Here is a 17,542-nt window from a genome sequence, read left to right on the forward strand (position 1 = left end):
ATATTGAATATAGTTCCCTGTGTTATACAGTATAAGCTTGTTGTTTATCTATTTTATATATAGTAGTATCTGCCAATCTCGAACTCCCAGTTTATCCCTTCCCACCCTCTTCCTCCCCCTGGTAACCATAGGTTTTCTATGTCTGTTTAGTCTGTTTCTGTTTTGTAAATAACTTTGTTTGCTTTTTTTTCCAGATTCCACATTTAAGTGATATCATATGGTACTTTTCTTTCTCTAGCTTCATTCTTTTTAATGGTTCCATAGCATTTCATTGTATGGTTGTACCAATATAAATTATTTAACAAACCCCTTTATGGCGACATTTAGATGGTTTCCTGTTACACACTACCTCAAGCAATGTTGCAGTGATCATACATACTTGTATATGAGTTTATGTGTAAGGTAAATTTCTTAACATGGAATTTCTAAGTCAACGAGTATTTCACTGTCAATAGATGTTACCAAGTTGTTCTTTAAAAATGTTATACCAGTTTACGCTACCACCATGTCTTGTTTCCTTTCGCTCTGATCAATGCTGAGTATCATCCATCTTTTTAATCTTTGCCAGTGTGGGAAGTGAAAATGATATCGCACTGCTGGCTTTTATTTTGTTTTGTTTACAAATGTCAGTGTGGGGAAAGTCTTAGTGATTGATGAAACCATACACCAATAAGTAAAGTACCATGACAGAATGTGTTAAATTGAAACTACCAATGTGAACCATGAAAAGAAATCTACTGTGGCAGTCCAGAGCATCCACAGAGGCAGCACTGTTGCTTATCATCAACGCTTATATATCCACTTCTGGAGCCCATATTTTGATCTCTATTATTATTCTTATTAGAGGAAACCAAGACTTTTGAGAATAATTAATTCATGTCCTACAGCAGGAAAAAAATCCAGAAGCCTTCAGAAATTCCTGTTTGTTTTTTAAAGAAGCCAGGATGTTTTCAGGATCATTAGAAGCAACTCTTAAAAAAGCCAAAGAAGTCAAATTAAAGGGGTTCCCTCTAACCAAGTTGAGCTGCATTGATTAAAAAATTGTAATAATTGTGTTAAATTAGAACTCATTGAATTCTTAAAAGACTGTAAGTTTCTAATGATGCCCCAAAGGAAAATTTATACAAGGTACAAAAATGATAGTTATAAATATTAAAAGGATGAATAGATAGGTTATATTTAGCTTTTGTTAATTTTAGTAACTGGGAAAATGTTTATTATATAATACATTTATTAATATATACTATAATAATAATAAATATATATTTCTATTAAGTATATTCATTCATGAAGAAGAGGCAAGTTCCTGTTTCTGTCAGTATGAACAAAAAGAGCAAACCATATGTGAATTTTTCCCAACAGTTCTGGAAAAAAAAAAGAACTGTATTAAACAAAAGGAGGGCCAATCAACATGTGAGATTTCCCTGGGGGAGGGGAGTTTAATAGCTGATTAGCACCACTGATCACACACAGTAACCATTTAAATGACAGTCCAACATTGTATTTCAAGATGTGCTTCAAGATGACAAATTAGACAAATGTCCCCCCCAAAAAGGAAGCTAACTGCAGAAACACATTCTCTCATCTGTCAGGTAATAAAACATGTAGATAACCTTATAATTATAATGAAGAAATGGTAAGACATTTACATAAGTTTCCAGTTATACCAACAAACCACATCAATACATCATGATGAAAGGATAAAAATTAGATATAGCTGGCTTATAGAACACCTCAATTCTAGTAAAAACACTGCATTTTCTAAAATTTAAACCTATCCATATGAAATATATGAAGGATAGTGAGGTAGGATGAATAAACTTTCCTCAAGGTGTCTGTGTCCTAATCCTTCAGAACCTGTGAATTTTACTTTACATGGCAAAAGGGATTTTGCAGATGTGATTAAGAACCTTGAATTGGGGACTGTTTTGGATTGTTGGGTGGATTGATGTAATCACAACACTCCTTATGACAGTCAAAGGAGAAGTTCATGTCAGAGAAGAAGGCTATGTGATGCTGGAGGAAGAAAATGTAACATGATGCTTTGAATATGGAGGTAGGGGCCACAAGCAAAGAAATACAGGAGGCGACTAGAAGCTGAAAAAATAAAGGAAATAGATTTTCCTTCCTGTGCCTCCAGAAAGAACCAGCCCTGACAATACTTTAATGTTAGCTCAGTTTAATTAGTAATGGATTTCTGAATTCCAGAACTGTAAGAGAACAAATTGATGGTGTCTTAAACCACTAAATTGTTGGTTATTTGTCTTGTAATGGCAGTATTCTCAAGCTCCTTCCAAAATCCTGAAGGAAGAACATCTGCAAGATGCCCAGATCCATTCATATTGCCAAACTGGTCATCTCAGCATATTTTCTATGCATCGTTATGCTAAAAAAGTTTATTTTTCCCCATTTGGAAGCATACCATCAAATGTCTCACCAGTTATACAGGACTTTTTGTGTGCCATTTCCCATTAAGGAAGGTCAGTGTGTTCCAGTTCTCGGAAAATGAGAAAAGGGATTCTGTCTGACTATAGCAGACGCTTTTGGTGCCATGTGCAACATTCCTCAGCCCATCAGACTTTTTTAGCACATCATGGTAGTCAATTCCATGCACATTGTCAGTGTCCACTTCAAATTTATACCCTGGCTACCCTTGTTCTGTCTTAGGCTTTCTTTGAAACATGGGAAAGCTGCTCATAGCCTGCAGGCTCAGTTCTGGAGCTTGAGGGAGTCAATCACTCTGGAGGCAACTGGCAACCAGTGGGGATAAGAGTCAGCAGATAAATGTCCCTGCCTTCCTGTCCTTTGGTGAGTTGTTCTGGGCAATTCTATGCAGTTCATCAGAGGGGCCCCCTGGGACTGAGCTCCAGTTACCCACAGTGGTAACCAGCTCACTGTATTATCCTTTGGGGAGCTTTTCTCTCTTCCCTGTCTCACTCCTTCCACTCCCTCACTTCTGATTCCTAGGATCACCCTCAGTGTCTGCTCCTAAGTCCTTGCTGAATGCTCTGCTTTAGGGGAACCCCAAACTAAAACACCTACCATATATTAAATTTAAATCCTGAGTGAGAAGTAATGGTGGGAGAATTATTGGTTAAAAGCAGTCTTCAGCTTCCCTCAAAGCACCCACCAATGCAGCTGCATATTCCATGCAGATAAGATTCTGTTCCTGCCCTCTGATGAGCCTTTATAGTGAAAAGGATGTCCTGAACTGGAGATATCCATGTTCCATGGCCCCTATAGTGAATGGCCCCAGGATGCAATGCCTAAATTGGAAAGTTTTTAAAAAGTTTTCTTATAATTTATATTATCACTTTTAAAATAGTGTGAAAAGTCTAGGTAATGTGTCCTATTTGTTAAATCTACCTTAAGCTGCACATCTACTAAATTGACCATCTCGATAGTAGGTTTAGATGGATGGAAAGATCAGGCACAGACACAGCTTAGACAAACAAAAGAGTTTATTTATCTGAAGGACACAGAAGAAAGTCAACACAATTAAAATACATGGGCAACATTTCCCAAAACAAACCAAGATGTGTAACTTCCTAATCTCAAATGCCCCCCTAGAGGATGTATACTTGCAGATAATAATGCCTGTTTAGTGAGGGTCCTATCTGATGCTCTGGAAGCAGAGAAATCTCTCCAAGTCTAGCCATACATACATATATACATATATTGCTGGCATATTCTTCCATGTAGCCCAGTCTAGATTTGTGTAAGAGATTCTTAACTGACCAAGTGCACCTCATCAATGCGGTGGTTACACACTGCAAAAAATATAATTGCAAGGTACAAGGACTTTAGGGATGAACAAAGCCCTACTGCATTACTCTCAAGCTCTGTAGTTTACTACAGCCTGAGCACACTGCTGAGGAAACATAGCAGGGGTCAGTTTCCCAGCCTTTTCCAGGAGATGTTTGAGCAAATGTTTAGATCAACTATTGGGCTTATGTTGAACCAGTTCCTGTAGCAGTCTGCATTTACCTCTGTATTACTTACCACAAGTAGAAGTTAAACTCCATGAGGGCAGGGATTTTTATCAGTTTTGTACATTGCTGTAGTCCCAGTGCCTGAAACAATGCTTGAAACATGATAGAAATGATAGAACCTCAATAAATATCTGTCAATAAATAAATATAAATGAATTAGAGATTATATATCGGATGTCTCTCTCCTCCCCTGGAATTTAAACTTCACAGATGGAGAGATCTCCCTCGTTCACTTCTGTATTTCCTATACCTAACACAGTACCTGCCTCATAAAGTGTGTTGCATACATTTTGGGTAAGATAGTGTTTGCGTGAATGAAATTTGGTAAAATCCATTCAGCAAAGATTAAAATAAAAAATAATTACATATTCTTATTTCAAGACTTCCTTGAAGATAAATCTTCTGTGCTAAATAATCATTCAATCTGTCCTCTCAGCTTCTAGGACCATATTATCTCAACAATATGCATTCAGAATATCCAATTTAGTCTTGCCTTTGCAGAGAAAATTATTTTCTTTTTTTGAATGACTCCAAAATATGTAGGAATACACATATTTTCCTCTTCTCCTTCTTTTGTAAATTGGCGTTGACTTTTTAATTTTTATTGATCGTTTGGAATCTATAATGAAAATGCTGACAAGCTCTGGCTCTGGTAACAAGTATTACAGATAACTCAGAGAATAAAGCTTCCTGCATTCCATTAAAATTCATCTCTTGGAAAATGATATAGTGTGGCTGAATGGAGATGAAGGTAATTTATCGATTTATTTGGTGATGCATATTCCATAAACATAACTTTTCTAAAATTAAATCTGAATGTATAACAATTTGAAACACCTTAATGCTAAGCCTTATCGCTTGAATGAGCCTCTTTTATCAAACTGAAACTCTAAAATTACGTAGCATCATTTATCCCAATGATGTAACACATCAATGGCTTACTTTGTATCATTTATTTTCATAATTCATCCTTCATGAAAAATATTAACAAAAGTGTTTACCATAAAAGTGAGTGAAACTTAAAGACAAAGAAAAATAATAAAATTACAATTAAAGAGAAATGACTCAGGATGGGAACCATTGATTCAAAAAAAAAAAAAAAAAGAATGAAGGAGTTATATAAGCATCTTACAATGTTCAATTATTGAACCTCACTAAAGCCAAATCTCATTTTGCATATGTAAAAAAGTGGTTGCATTATTCATATAGATACATTCTGGCTATGAGCAAATTTGGAAGTCACTATAGAGGAAGATGGGCATTCCAGGGCAAGAATTTTAAAGTCCTCCGGAGTAGAAATGTTGGCATGGTCTCAGAGAAAAGAGATAGAGTATAGGATATTTTAATTGTTGTTGATTATGACCCTAGGTTTCTAATCACAGATGACAGAATTAGGGAAAACTTCAAGCAATTATTCAGTTCACTCCCCTTTCACCTCTGACACAGTCCATAAGTATATAGTGCAAATACTACAAGTATAAATTTTGAAAGAGAGAGATGCTGTAACCCCTTTCAGTAACCAACCCTGTAAGTGTATTCAACCCTTTTCTCTTCTTCATTCTCTATTTCTAGAGGATTACACATCTAAAATGTCTTTTAAATTCCTGTTCTTTTTATCATTCCATTGCTACTGCTTTTGTATGTTTCACAGAGACTAGTCAGGTAGCTTCCAGGTTTTCCCTTCTTCAATATATCTTCCATCCAGCTGCTGTTTACATTCTAAATAAACAGCTAATCATGTTACCCCTCTACTCACGAACATCTGATGGCAAATCACTATATATATATATATATATATATATATATATATATATATATATATATATATATATATTTTTTTTTTTTTTGGAGATACTGAGGATTGAACCCAGGACCTCATGCATGCTCACCATGTGCTCTATCACTGAGCTAAACCCACCCCTCAAATCACAACTTACATTTTTAAAAGTCCCAAAATACTACAGCATTTGATCTGATCCAGTTAATGCTTTCGGCTTCATTCAGTAACCAACTCCCACCCCTTGCCACATTGAAATGGGCAATATTCTTTTTTTCTTTTTCTTTTAGGTTGGAAGATCAAATCTTTTTTTATTTTATTTTGTTTTTTTATTGAAGTGTAGTTGATTTACAATGCAATGTTAGTTTCAGGTGTATGGCAAAGCAATTCAGATATATATATATATACACACACAGACACACACACATATACACACACACACACACACACATATTTTCAGATTCTTTTCCATTGTAGCTTATTACAAGAAATTGAATATAGTTCCCTGTGCTGTACAGTAGGAAATGGGCAACATATGGTACTTTATGTTTTCTAGGCATTTCAGCTTCTTCTACCAGAAATGCTCTCTCCCCTATCCTTTCTCCTCTTTTTTGCTTGCAGAAATTTTACTACTCCACCACAGCATCTTAAATGTCAGTCTCCTATGTGAAGCTTTCTCAGGTCCTCATTCTTAAACAGAACTGTTATTTCCTCTTGACAACTATGATTCTTAGTTTAACCTCTATCATAGCGCTTAGCACTGTGAATTTAAATGAGACAAAGGCTCTCAAACTCTTGAATAGGAATGCAGCGGAATCATGGATGTATTACTGTTTTAAATATAAAGGGGAAAGAAGGACATTATGAAGTTCTTCATGCTTAGTAAAGAAATCCTGCAAGCATTTATACTTTTCAGACAAGAGAAGCCAATTTAAATGTTATTATTTGAGCAAGAAATTATTACATAAGTCCACCAATCAGAACTACAGATTTCTAGCAATTATAAGGTTCTTTTCACAGGATATAGCAATACAGTCAGAAGTTCAGGTGTCTTAAACGGCTCTTCTGTCAAACAGAAGAAGGTTAGAATAAGATGATGTAGTTTTTACAGGTCTTTACGTTGGGTAAGATACAGGAGTGATTACTTTTGTGAATGTCCTTAGTTCTTTATCAGAACTGGCTTTACAGTATGGGACAATATGTGCTCTTCTGCAGTTCAAGGGAATATTTTCTCCTTCTCTTTCTGAGAGTCTTATTGTTAGACGCATTCTCAAAGTTATCAGATTAATTAGACACTAGAGGAGGCTTGAGAATCTTAAAACTTACAGTATGGCAAAGAAAAGAGCATGATAGATATTTAACAAATGGGGTATTAGGCATATGATATCTGGATCCACATCAGAGTCTATTCCCTATGGAATTAGAACTCCTTAAAGATTAGTCCTTAATATAGTTTAACCTGTACCTTCCACCCTAGCATAAAGAGGTTGTTTAATTATTAGGATATTTTCAGTGGTGTAACCAAAATGTATCCTTGTCCATAAAAGGGGAAAGAAAGTCTAATCATCTTTCTATCCATTAGTTGAGTCTCCAATGCAATATATGATTCACAAAGAGTAGTTCAAAGACTGATCCAAAACAAGTATCTAGCATATTTTCTGGAATGAACTCAGATTTACTGTAAACCTCAGGGAGCAGCACTCAAGAGACTCATAATAATCCTGTCACTGTTTTCCTCTTAGTTGAGGAGGCTTCATTATGTTCAAGTACTCTCTAGATTAAGGAGTATGTTAAAGACAAGACAACAGACCCAAAATGGAGGTGCTCATGTTAAGCCCCCATGTCACCAAACCAAGACTTACATTTTCAGCTCTCCCAGAAATGCAATCTTAAACCAGCCAATCAGGAATCGCTGATTAGCATTAATTAGATAATCTGCCTGAAAAACCCCTGCTGTTCCCTATAGGGAAAGTAACCTTGCAGTAACTAATCTGGTTTTTTGCCTAGTGTAGCTTCCTTGTTCCTGCTACCTCTGCTTATAAAAATCTTTCATTTTGTTCAACTCCTCAGGGCTCCTTTTTGTCTGCTAGATTGGGCCCATGACCCATGAATCACTGAATGAAGCCTATAAGATCTTTAAAATTTATTCAGTTGAATTTTGATTTTTAAGAAGTATTAAACAGCCAATACATGTATTCAGATTTATTTATTTCTTTTTCAATGCTCCCTTTCTTTGGCACTCATATATACCCACTGAGTTCAGGGGAATTGCTTAAGTCTGGAGGCTAGCAACTGAAGAGTCTTACCAGTCCAAAGTAGCATCCCAAATCTAAGATCTTTCTTTTTATTTATTAGAATTTACTGATTTTTCCAGTTCTGGCAAGATTCTGCCAGCTGAATAACTAATGCGATAAATAGAGCTAATGCTGCTATTCATCTGAGGCAACATTTGCACTTGTCCTGAGGTCCAGTAAATGGTTAATGTAGGACATATCAGGACCAGTAGAGACATTTTACATTAGAAAAAAAAACAAAAACAAAAATAAAAAAAGCTGTCATGGGATCTTTAAAATCCTAGCTTCCAAGTCTACTCTTTATTCTGAACTTGCATTAATTCAAGGCCCACAGAGGAAACTTCTTTCTATTTCCTCAGAATTTCTTTCTTTCTTTCTTTTTTTTTTTTTTTTTGGTGAAGGAAATAATTAGGTTTGTCTGTTTATTTATTTATTTGATGGAGGTACTGGAGATTGAACCCACGACCTCATGCATGCTAAACAGGCACTCTTACCACTGAACTATACCCTCCCTTTCCACAGAATTTCTTTTTATGGGTATTAGTAGCAATGATGAAATTTCTGTAATCTTTTCTATCAACCATACTGAGGTAGCTCATATGTAAACTTTCTAACGTACACACTCCAATGTAAGCCTGTGAAGGGCTTGGTTACCACAGACTCTCAGCAACTGAAACTCAGTCAGTATTCAGACACTCACTCAAACTAAAATAATTTATTTATAGGTGACCAACATGCATGTTGGATGGCAGAGAAAGTGAATCCATTTGGCACGTTCCTATTTTCATTTTAAGAACAACCTTAGGAAATAATGAAACCTCAGTACTATGCGCTAAAAAGTGAGAGGGCGGGGAGGTGGTTCAGTCTAAAATTCTGTTATCTCAGCCAGTCACACATGAACAGTCAAGAAGAAGCCTTGGTCCTTTAACTGATGTTTGAATCATATCTTCCAAACCATACAAGGTTCACAGGGGACTAAGGGTTTGGGGAGTGGCTCCTTCATCCTCTTCAGTCCTATGCCCTGGCACTTTAAGGGGCACGGCTCCTTCAGTCTCTCAAGGCCACCCATTCCCTCTGTACCCTTTCTCATCCCCCTCCACTTTGCTTCACAGCCCCTGAGTTTCTTTAACCCAGTGATTCTCAGTCCATACCATGCATTAGAATCTCCTAAGGAGTTTCTCAAATTTATCAATACCTAGGCAATACCCACTCCTAGAAGGTCTGATTCATTTGGTCTAGGGTGAGGCTTTGGGCATCCCCCCCCTTTTTTTTTAACCCCTTAAAATCCCACCAGGGCAATGCAAAGTCCAGGTTGAGAACAACTGCCCTCCTTGGCCTCTCTCAGCCAGGCCTCTCCCACTTCTTTATCCATTTAACCTTGCCAGTTCCATCAGGTTCCATCCTGGTAGAGTGAGAGTCATTTAAATTGGAGTAGTTTCAAAACCAGTTTCTCATTTTGACTAGACAGACCAGAGAGAATGCCTCTCAGCACTTCTTAATTATTATGCTGAAACAGCCACTGTCTCTTCCACCACCTTGAATTACTTGACTCTTTTATTACCCTTGCCTCAGTACATATAGGTAATAGCCTTTGAATTTGATCCTATCCTAACTTGAGGAGTATGTTTCTGGGCCAAGAAAATGTGCCTTTATTTAGTCTTTTGTCATTTTCCCAGGAACTTCAAAAAGATAAAATTGGTGTTTTATTCTATCATTATGAAATTGAAGCTCAGCAGCAACAATACAAAGTTTGCTTGTTTATCTGTTTATACACACCTGAATTTTAGTTAGCATATTTGTAGCCTTTGGATTGGCCCTTAAAATATAAGTTTAATAAGTTTAATTTGTAAATTATTTTCCAGTGCTCTCCAGAACTCCCTAATAAGTAAGTCACCAGCAGCATCCCTTTAGAATATAAAATACTGAGGAGCTCCTTCAGATATAATCATCAAAAATTTAAGTATTTAATATGCTATTTGTTACTTATCTTTAGTTTTTATTGTTATTGTTGTTGTTGTGTAGTTCCTACTCCCTTCATTTACTGAATTTAACTTTTAACCAAGTTGGGTTTTTTTAGCTATGCCATCCAAATCAAACCTGGGCTGATTTGTTAAAATAGTGTCCTAGCTTAAGAAGAGAATTGTTAGATACAGACTAGACAAAAAAAAAAACAAAAACAAAAAAAAAAACCCCAAAAAAACAAACTTGGTGTTCATTGTCTCCATCAAGGAAAGGCTTTTTAAAATTTGTTTTCTACTTTAAAGTAATATGCTACATTTCAGGGCCAAAACTTTAAATTAAAATAAAGTAAAGCCCTTGGAGTTTTGCATTTGGAGATACACAACCAGGTCTGCTGAGGTAGATTTTTGGGGGCAGATAGTGCGGAAAAAAGTGCTCTTGTTGGTACTCAATGATCTTGGGCAAGTTATTTACCCTTGATTCTCTCTTAGCCTTGGTTTCCTCATCTGTAAATGGGGTAATATTAGCTATCTTGCAAGATTATTGGAAAATTAAATGAGATAAACTATATTTGTAAAGTACATGGTATTTAACAGGATGAATAAATAATGTTATTGTTTAAGTCCAAAAATAACAATGTGTGAGTTCATAGTAATAACTTTAAATCTGTATCATACATCAAAGGTAGTTTTGCCTATAAGCACAAAACTAATATTAAGTAGAATTCTAAAACCTAGGCAGCAAAACAAGGGAACCTATCAGTGTAGCTCTGACCTTTTATCAGTTTGGATAGACTGGATAGACCTTTTTATCAGTTTTGTCAGTTGATGACACCCAATCTCCCTCTCAGGGCCTGTTTCCATTCCCTTTGGCCTGAAAAGCTCTAGGCAAGCTGTTTTCATGGCTGACTTCTTATCTTTTAGTTGTCAGCTTAGTATCACCTCCTGAGAGAGGCCCTTGTTTTGTTCACTTGATTACTATAAGTCTCTCCCACTAAGCTTCACAAGGTCAAGGGCCACGTCTATTTTGGGGACTCACTGCCTAGTGTATCTTGAATGGCCAATAAATATTTGTTGAAACAACTGATTGATAAACATTGCTCAAGTTCTCTATTTTATAGATGAGGAAGGTGAGATTAAAATATGACTAAAGTCACAGAAATAGTAGGAAAGCCAAGCTTCCAAGAGTAATTCCAGGGTCTTTGTCATGGTGCTAAATCTCGTGTTGCTGGACAGTGCTACCACCATACGGTCCACTTCCAGGCTTATTCTCTGGGTTCCTACTGGTAGATGTCAGCCAGATCCAGGAGGTCCTTTGCCATATATTTTTCTCTTCCCTTAGTAGACCCTGTACTTCCCCAGTTGGGTCATACTATCAATTGATCCCAGAATTAGCTGATGGACAGGAGAGAAATAAGGCGAATACTGAGCCTGGCCAGCATTATTTTGTGAGATACTTGACTCATTTGAAGCTTTATACAGTTTTCAAGCAGAGAGAAGTTCTTCTACCTCCCAAAAAGAGAGTGGGCTACCTCTGCAGGTCCAGGGTGTTCAGAGGAACTGGGTGATCAAGGTCCTCAAGTTACCTGAAAAACTGGATTCACCTCTTGGTGGCCATTGAGCCAAAAGACACAACCAAGCCAAAGAACAGGATGAGGAAGGATTTATTAGTACTTGCAGCAAGTGAAAAGAATACCAGGGATCTTTCCCAAAGCAATGTCTCTCCAACAACAAAATTGGGGAAGTTTTAAGCTAAGGGTACATGCATATTCATGAAGGGGCTTGGACAATCGACAGAGTGCAAGCTTTAGTTGATTGAAGTCACGAGAGTCAGAAAAGATCATCATCATCATCATCCCTTAGGTTCCAGTTGATCTGGTGGTTGAGTGTTTCAGGCTAATCCATTCAGATAAACCACTGAAACTGGGAGTCTTTAACAACTGATGTATTATCTTTGCTATTGTTTCTTCTCTCTCTCTCTCTTTTTAAAAAGAACATTCTTTGACACCATATACAAAAATAAACTTAAAATGGATTAAAGACCTAAATGTAAGACCAGATGCTATAAAACTAGAGGAGAACATAGGCAGAACACTCTTTGACATAAATCACAGCATTTTTTTTCAAACCAGCTCCTACAGTAATGGAAATAAAAGCAAAAATTAACAAATGTGACCTAATTAAACTTAAAAGCTTTTGCACAGCTAAGGATATCATCAACAAAACGAAAAGACAACCTACAGAATGGGAGAAAATATTTGTAAATGATGTGATTGACTAGGGACTAATTTTCAAAATATACAAACAGCTCATACAACTTAATATAAAAAAAACAAGCAACCCAATCAAAAAACAGGCAGAAGACCTAAAGAGACATTTCTCCAAAGATGGCATCCAGATGGCTAACAGGCTCATGAAACTATGATCAACATTGTTAATTATTAGAGAAATGCAAATCAGAACCACAATGAGGTATCACTCAAGCCAATCAGAATGGCCATTATTAAGAAGTCTACAAATAATAAATGCTGGAGAGGGTATAGAGAAAAGGGGATCCTCCTACACTGTTGGTGGGATTGTAAATTGGTGCAGCCACTTTGGAGGACAGTATGGAGGTTCTTTAAAAAACTAAAAATAGACTTACTGTATGGTCCAGCAATCCTACTCCTGGGCATATATCTGGAGAAAACTATAATTCGAAAAGACACAATCACCCCAATGTTCACAGCAGCACTGTTTACAATAGCCAAGACATGGAAACAACCTAATTGTCCACTAATGGATGAAAGGGTAAAGTTGTGGTATATACATACGATGGAATACTACTTAGCCATAAAAAGAGTAAAATAATGCCATTTGCAGCAACATGGATGGACCTGGAGTTTGTCATTCTAAATGAAGCCAGAAAGAGAAAGAAAAATACCATATGACATCACTTATATGTGGAATCTAAAAAAACTTATTTACAAAGTAGAAACATACTCACAGACATAGAGAACAAATTTACGGTTACCAGAGGGGAAATGGGGTGAGAAGGGATAGATTAGGAGTTTGAGACTTGCAGATACTAACTACTATTGTTTCTTCTCTTGGCTGAGAACAGTCCTTTGTTTCTGCATTCTTTTGTTCCCTTAAGATCAATAACTACTAAAACCTGTTCAAGGACAAGCTTTGTGGCCAGGCTTAGATTACAAAATGTCTTAGGCCAAAAATGGCTTCTCTTATGTCAAGAAAGCCATGCCTTGTTCTCTTTCATGGGGACCCCCTACCCTATTTGGTTACAGTATCTGTATCCCAACGTTCCTTTCTTTTGAGGGCCCTGACTGTCAAAGGGACTTGCTGAGGCTGAGAATTCATCTTCTCTGAAGTTCTGCCACTCTTAATTGAGGCTTATGCCTGGTCTTCAGCTCAGTCTGCCTTCTGGTTGCCAGTGATGAGGGTCTCTTTAAAAGTTGCCAACAAGGCTCTTTGACTCATATTTGGATTTCAACTGGTGCTTAATAGTTCTCTTCCTGTCATCTACATTGCTCAGTACAGCAGTGATGCTTAGCAATAGTCTGCCAGTTTCACAGTCTTTCAAGTTACTGTCTCCTGTACTCTCAAATACATCACACAAGTTAATGCAACCCCTTCTACCTATATCCTGTCTCGGTCACCATAAGTGACAGTGTTAGGTATTGCACTGCAGCAGCATGCCACAGACTATCTCCAGTGAGAAAGCCCTCACTGAACTAGCTGGTGAAAGAGCAGACTCCAGAATTTCATCCTTAAGATCAAATTTAGGACTACTAGAATCAACTACCTTGGGCTGGGCCCTTGAAGCAGGCTCTGAGACCTACATTTGTGTCCAAGTGACTTACTGAGGGAATGCTCTCAGAAGGAACCTGAAGGAGGGGAGTGAGAACTGGAAGGGAAACTGGCAAAGATGTGAGCTCAGCTGAAGTCTAGCTTTAGACTGATCCTATAGGGAATTCTGGAGGATCAGTGGCACCATAATTCTGGAGGATTTTGCTCACGTATTAGTCAGTCATTGGCTGCAAGTGATCCCTGAAGAAAGGGTGCAAACTTCCAGGTATTTTCTGGAATTGTTGGCTTGAAGGCAATCCTCAGGAGAGGAATGTTAACTACTAGTAGCCAACACAATACACAGCACCTATGGGATCCACTCACCAGTTCAGTGAAGGGGTTTTGAGCAGGGCATCAACAGTGTCTTAGACAAAGGTGTATTTCAGTAAGAAGAACACTGAACCCAGAAGGAGAGGTCAGATACAGGAAGAAAAGGTGAGCAAAAAAATCTGTAAACAAATAAGTTACTAAATAAGCACTTTTATAAACAACAATAACAGGAGTAATGATGGCTAATTTGGGGGTGAAAGTATCACCAAAAGGTGAAATTAAAGCAATAAATATTAACAAGGAATATGGGGTGATCAGTACTAAAGGTTTCTAAAGGCCATGTATTTTTAGAGGTGAAGGGTAAACACATTGATTAAATTTAGACATCATTATGTCAAGTTATACTTGTTAGAAATTTAATGGCGCTTCCAGATATAGAGGATAAACTAAACACATGCATCAAATTTTGTTCTTGCCAAATCCAATTAAAATGACAATGAATTTTTAAGGCCCACAAGATAGGGGAAATGGGAGAAGAAACAAAAAGAACAACATTTGGAAACTTGAAAGATGATGGATGAGTTGTAAAGGACTTGCAGTCCTCCCCACAATTGAATTACTTTGGCAGAAGTAGGAAAGTCAAGAAGCAACTTGTTTTATACTAAAAATCCTCAGAGTCTCAGGAATTGGCAGCATCCAATTCTTCTGGAAATTAGGTGAAAAAAAGAGACTGAAATAAGGAAAATTCATTGTAAGTTTATTTAAGAAATGGTTAGATCACCAGATGCCTTTTTACCATGAAAAACTTCAGTACCACTCCTCTTTCATTGTAGGTATATTCTCACGAGAGAGTAAAACAGGTTTCTGTCTGGGGACTCCGAAGGAAAGTTGAAGTTGGGGGAACCTTATAGAAAACAGTGAGATTAAGGGAATGTATGCACGTTGGAGCCGTCTCTACCCAACCATCTTGTTCTCCCCAGGTCCATAATACCAGAAGCTTACCGTTTCATCCTTCATACTGAAGATTGGAAGACACTTATCTGATCAGATCAGGAGGAAAAAAACTAAAAGCAGTGACATCAGAGTTCCCCTAACTAACCTGTCCAGACAAAGCATTTTACAGTGATTCTTACCATCATCATTAAAATAAGAAATTAAACCAAGGAAGTGGACAGGACAGGAGATACATCTAGGACAGTAAGGAAAGTAAGCCCAGAATGATAGTCAAAGGAAAGTCCCAAGATGACAGCCATATATCAGGCATAATGACTGAATGAAAGCCTGTGAGAAGAATCTGAAAGATGTTTCATCAGGGAGATGGAATCAGTGCATCTAAATATCTTAAGATTTAGAGAACTGGTTAAAAAAAAAAAACCTCCAAAAAACTGGGGATTAAATTAGCAATAAGTACATGGAAAACTAAACAAATGACAAAACAAGAAAATTACCTCCAGGGCAAGTAAAAAGCTATTCAGGAAAGAAAAATTAATCACAGTTTCCTACATGGCTCAGTTGTAAGTATTTTTTCCATAGTCATATTAATATAAACATTACATTGATTGATATAATCAAAAGATAATTTGCAATGACCATGTTATGAGGGGTGTGAAAAAGGAAAGAAGGTGCATGTGTGATGAAAGCAATCATATTCCATAGCAGTCATATTATATGATGATACCAAAACCTGCAAGTCAAGAAATAAAAGTAAAGGCATGTTCTTTAAAGAGTGGAGATAAATGCCAACATGACCAGTAAAAGAAATAAAAATTATTGCCTCAAAGGAAGGGAGAGGGGATATGACTGATGTTTTTCCTAATAAACCATAAGACAGTATTTGACATTTTAAACTGTGCTTTAAAAATTTTTGATAAAACAAAATCTAATCACTTCACATCCATTAGGATGGCTATCATTAAGAAAAAAAATAACCAATGTTAGTGAGGATGTGGAGAAATTGAAACCATTGTGCATTGTTAATGGGAATGTAAAATGTGGAGGTTACTGTGGAAAAGTTTAGTGGTTCCTCAAAAACATAGAAGTATGATATGATCCAACAATTACACTTATAGGGATTAACCCAAGAGAACTGAAAGAGAGACTCAAACAGAAATATTCATAATAACCAAAAGATAGAAACAACCCAAATGTTCATCAACAGAAAATGGATAAACAAAACATGGTATATATACATACAATGGGATATTATTTAGCCTTAGAAAGGAATGAAATTCTGATACATGGATGAAGCTTGAAAACATTGTAAGTGAAATAAGCCAGACACAAAATGCCAAAGATTTTATGATTCCATTATATGATTTACCTAGAATTGGTAAATTCACAGAGATAGAGAATAGAAGAATAAAGGTTACCAGGGGCTGTAGGGAAGGAGGAATGGGGGATTATTATTTAATGGATACAGACTTTCAATTTGGGATGATGAAAAAGTTCTAGAAATGGATATTGGTGACAGTTGCTCAACACTGTGAATGTACTTAATGCTACTGAATTATACACTTTAAAATGGTTAAATCTGTAAGTTTTTTGTTATGTATATTTTACCATTTAAAAAAGGAAAAACTATATGTGAAAACAAAAATGGATCTAATTAAACTTACAAGCTTCTGCCCAGCAAAGGAAACCATAAGTAAAACAAAATGACAACCTACGGAATGGGAGAAAATTTTTGCAAATGAAACCGACAAAGGCTTGATCTCCAGAATATATAAGCAGCTCATATGACTTAATGAGAAAAAAAAAACAACCCAATCCAAAAATGGGCAGAAGACCTAAACAAGCAATTCTCCAAGGAAGAAATACAAATGATCAATAGGCACATGAAAAAATGCTCAGTATCACTAATTATCAGAGAAATGTAAATCAAAACTACAATGAGGTATCACCTCACACCAGTCAGAATGGCCATCATTCAAAAATCCACAAATGACAAATGCTGGAGAGGCTGTGGAGAAAAGGGAACCCTCCTACACTGCTGGTGGGAATGCAGTTTTGTGCATCCACTGTGGAAAACAGTATGGAGATTCCTCAAAAGACTAGGAATGGACTTACCATATGACCCAGGAATCCCACTCCTGGGCATATATCCAGAAGGAAGCCTACTTCAAAAAGACACCTGTACCCCAATGTTCATAGCAGCACTATTTACAATAGCCAAGACATGGAAACAGCCTAAATGTCCATCAACAGATGACTGGATAAAGAAGATGTAGTATATTTATACAATGGAATACAATTCAGCCATAAAAAACAACAACATAACGCCATTTGCAGCAACATGGATGTTCCTGGAGAACGTCATTCTAAGTGAAGTAAGCCAGAAAGAGAAAGAAAAATACCATATGAGATCGCTCATATGTGGAATCTGAAAAAAAAAAAAAAAAAAAAAAG

General features: G+C 36.7%; 1 long non-coding RNA gene across 1 annotated transcript in view; it reads left to right on the plus strand.

Moving 5' to 3' along the window:
- The window catches only part of LOC116667144, a 36,455-nt gene extending 20,126 nt beyond the window's left edge, over positions 1–16,329 (plus strand). Inside the window, exon 6 of the long non-coding RNA XR_004323922.1 lies at positions 15,118–16,329. This is a non-coding gene — a long non-coding RNA (uncharacterized LOC116667144). The remainder of the gene's footprint in view (positions 1–15,117) is intronic.
- The last annotated feature ends 1,213 nt before the right edge of the window (positions 16,330–17,542 follow it).

This window comes from Camelus ferus, chromosome 11 (genome assembly GCF_009834535.1).
Source record: "Camelus ferus isolate YT-003-E chromosome 11, BCGSAC_Cfer_1.0, whole genome shotgun sequence".
In the NCBI taxonomy this organism is placed as follows: domain Eukaryota; kingdom Metazoa; phylum Chordata; class Mammalia; order Artiodactyla; family Camelidae; genus Camelus; species Camelus ferus.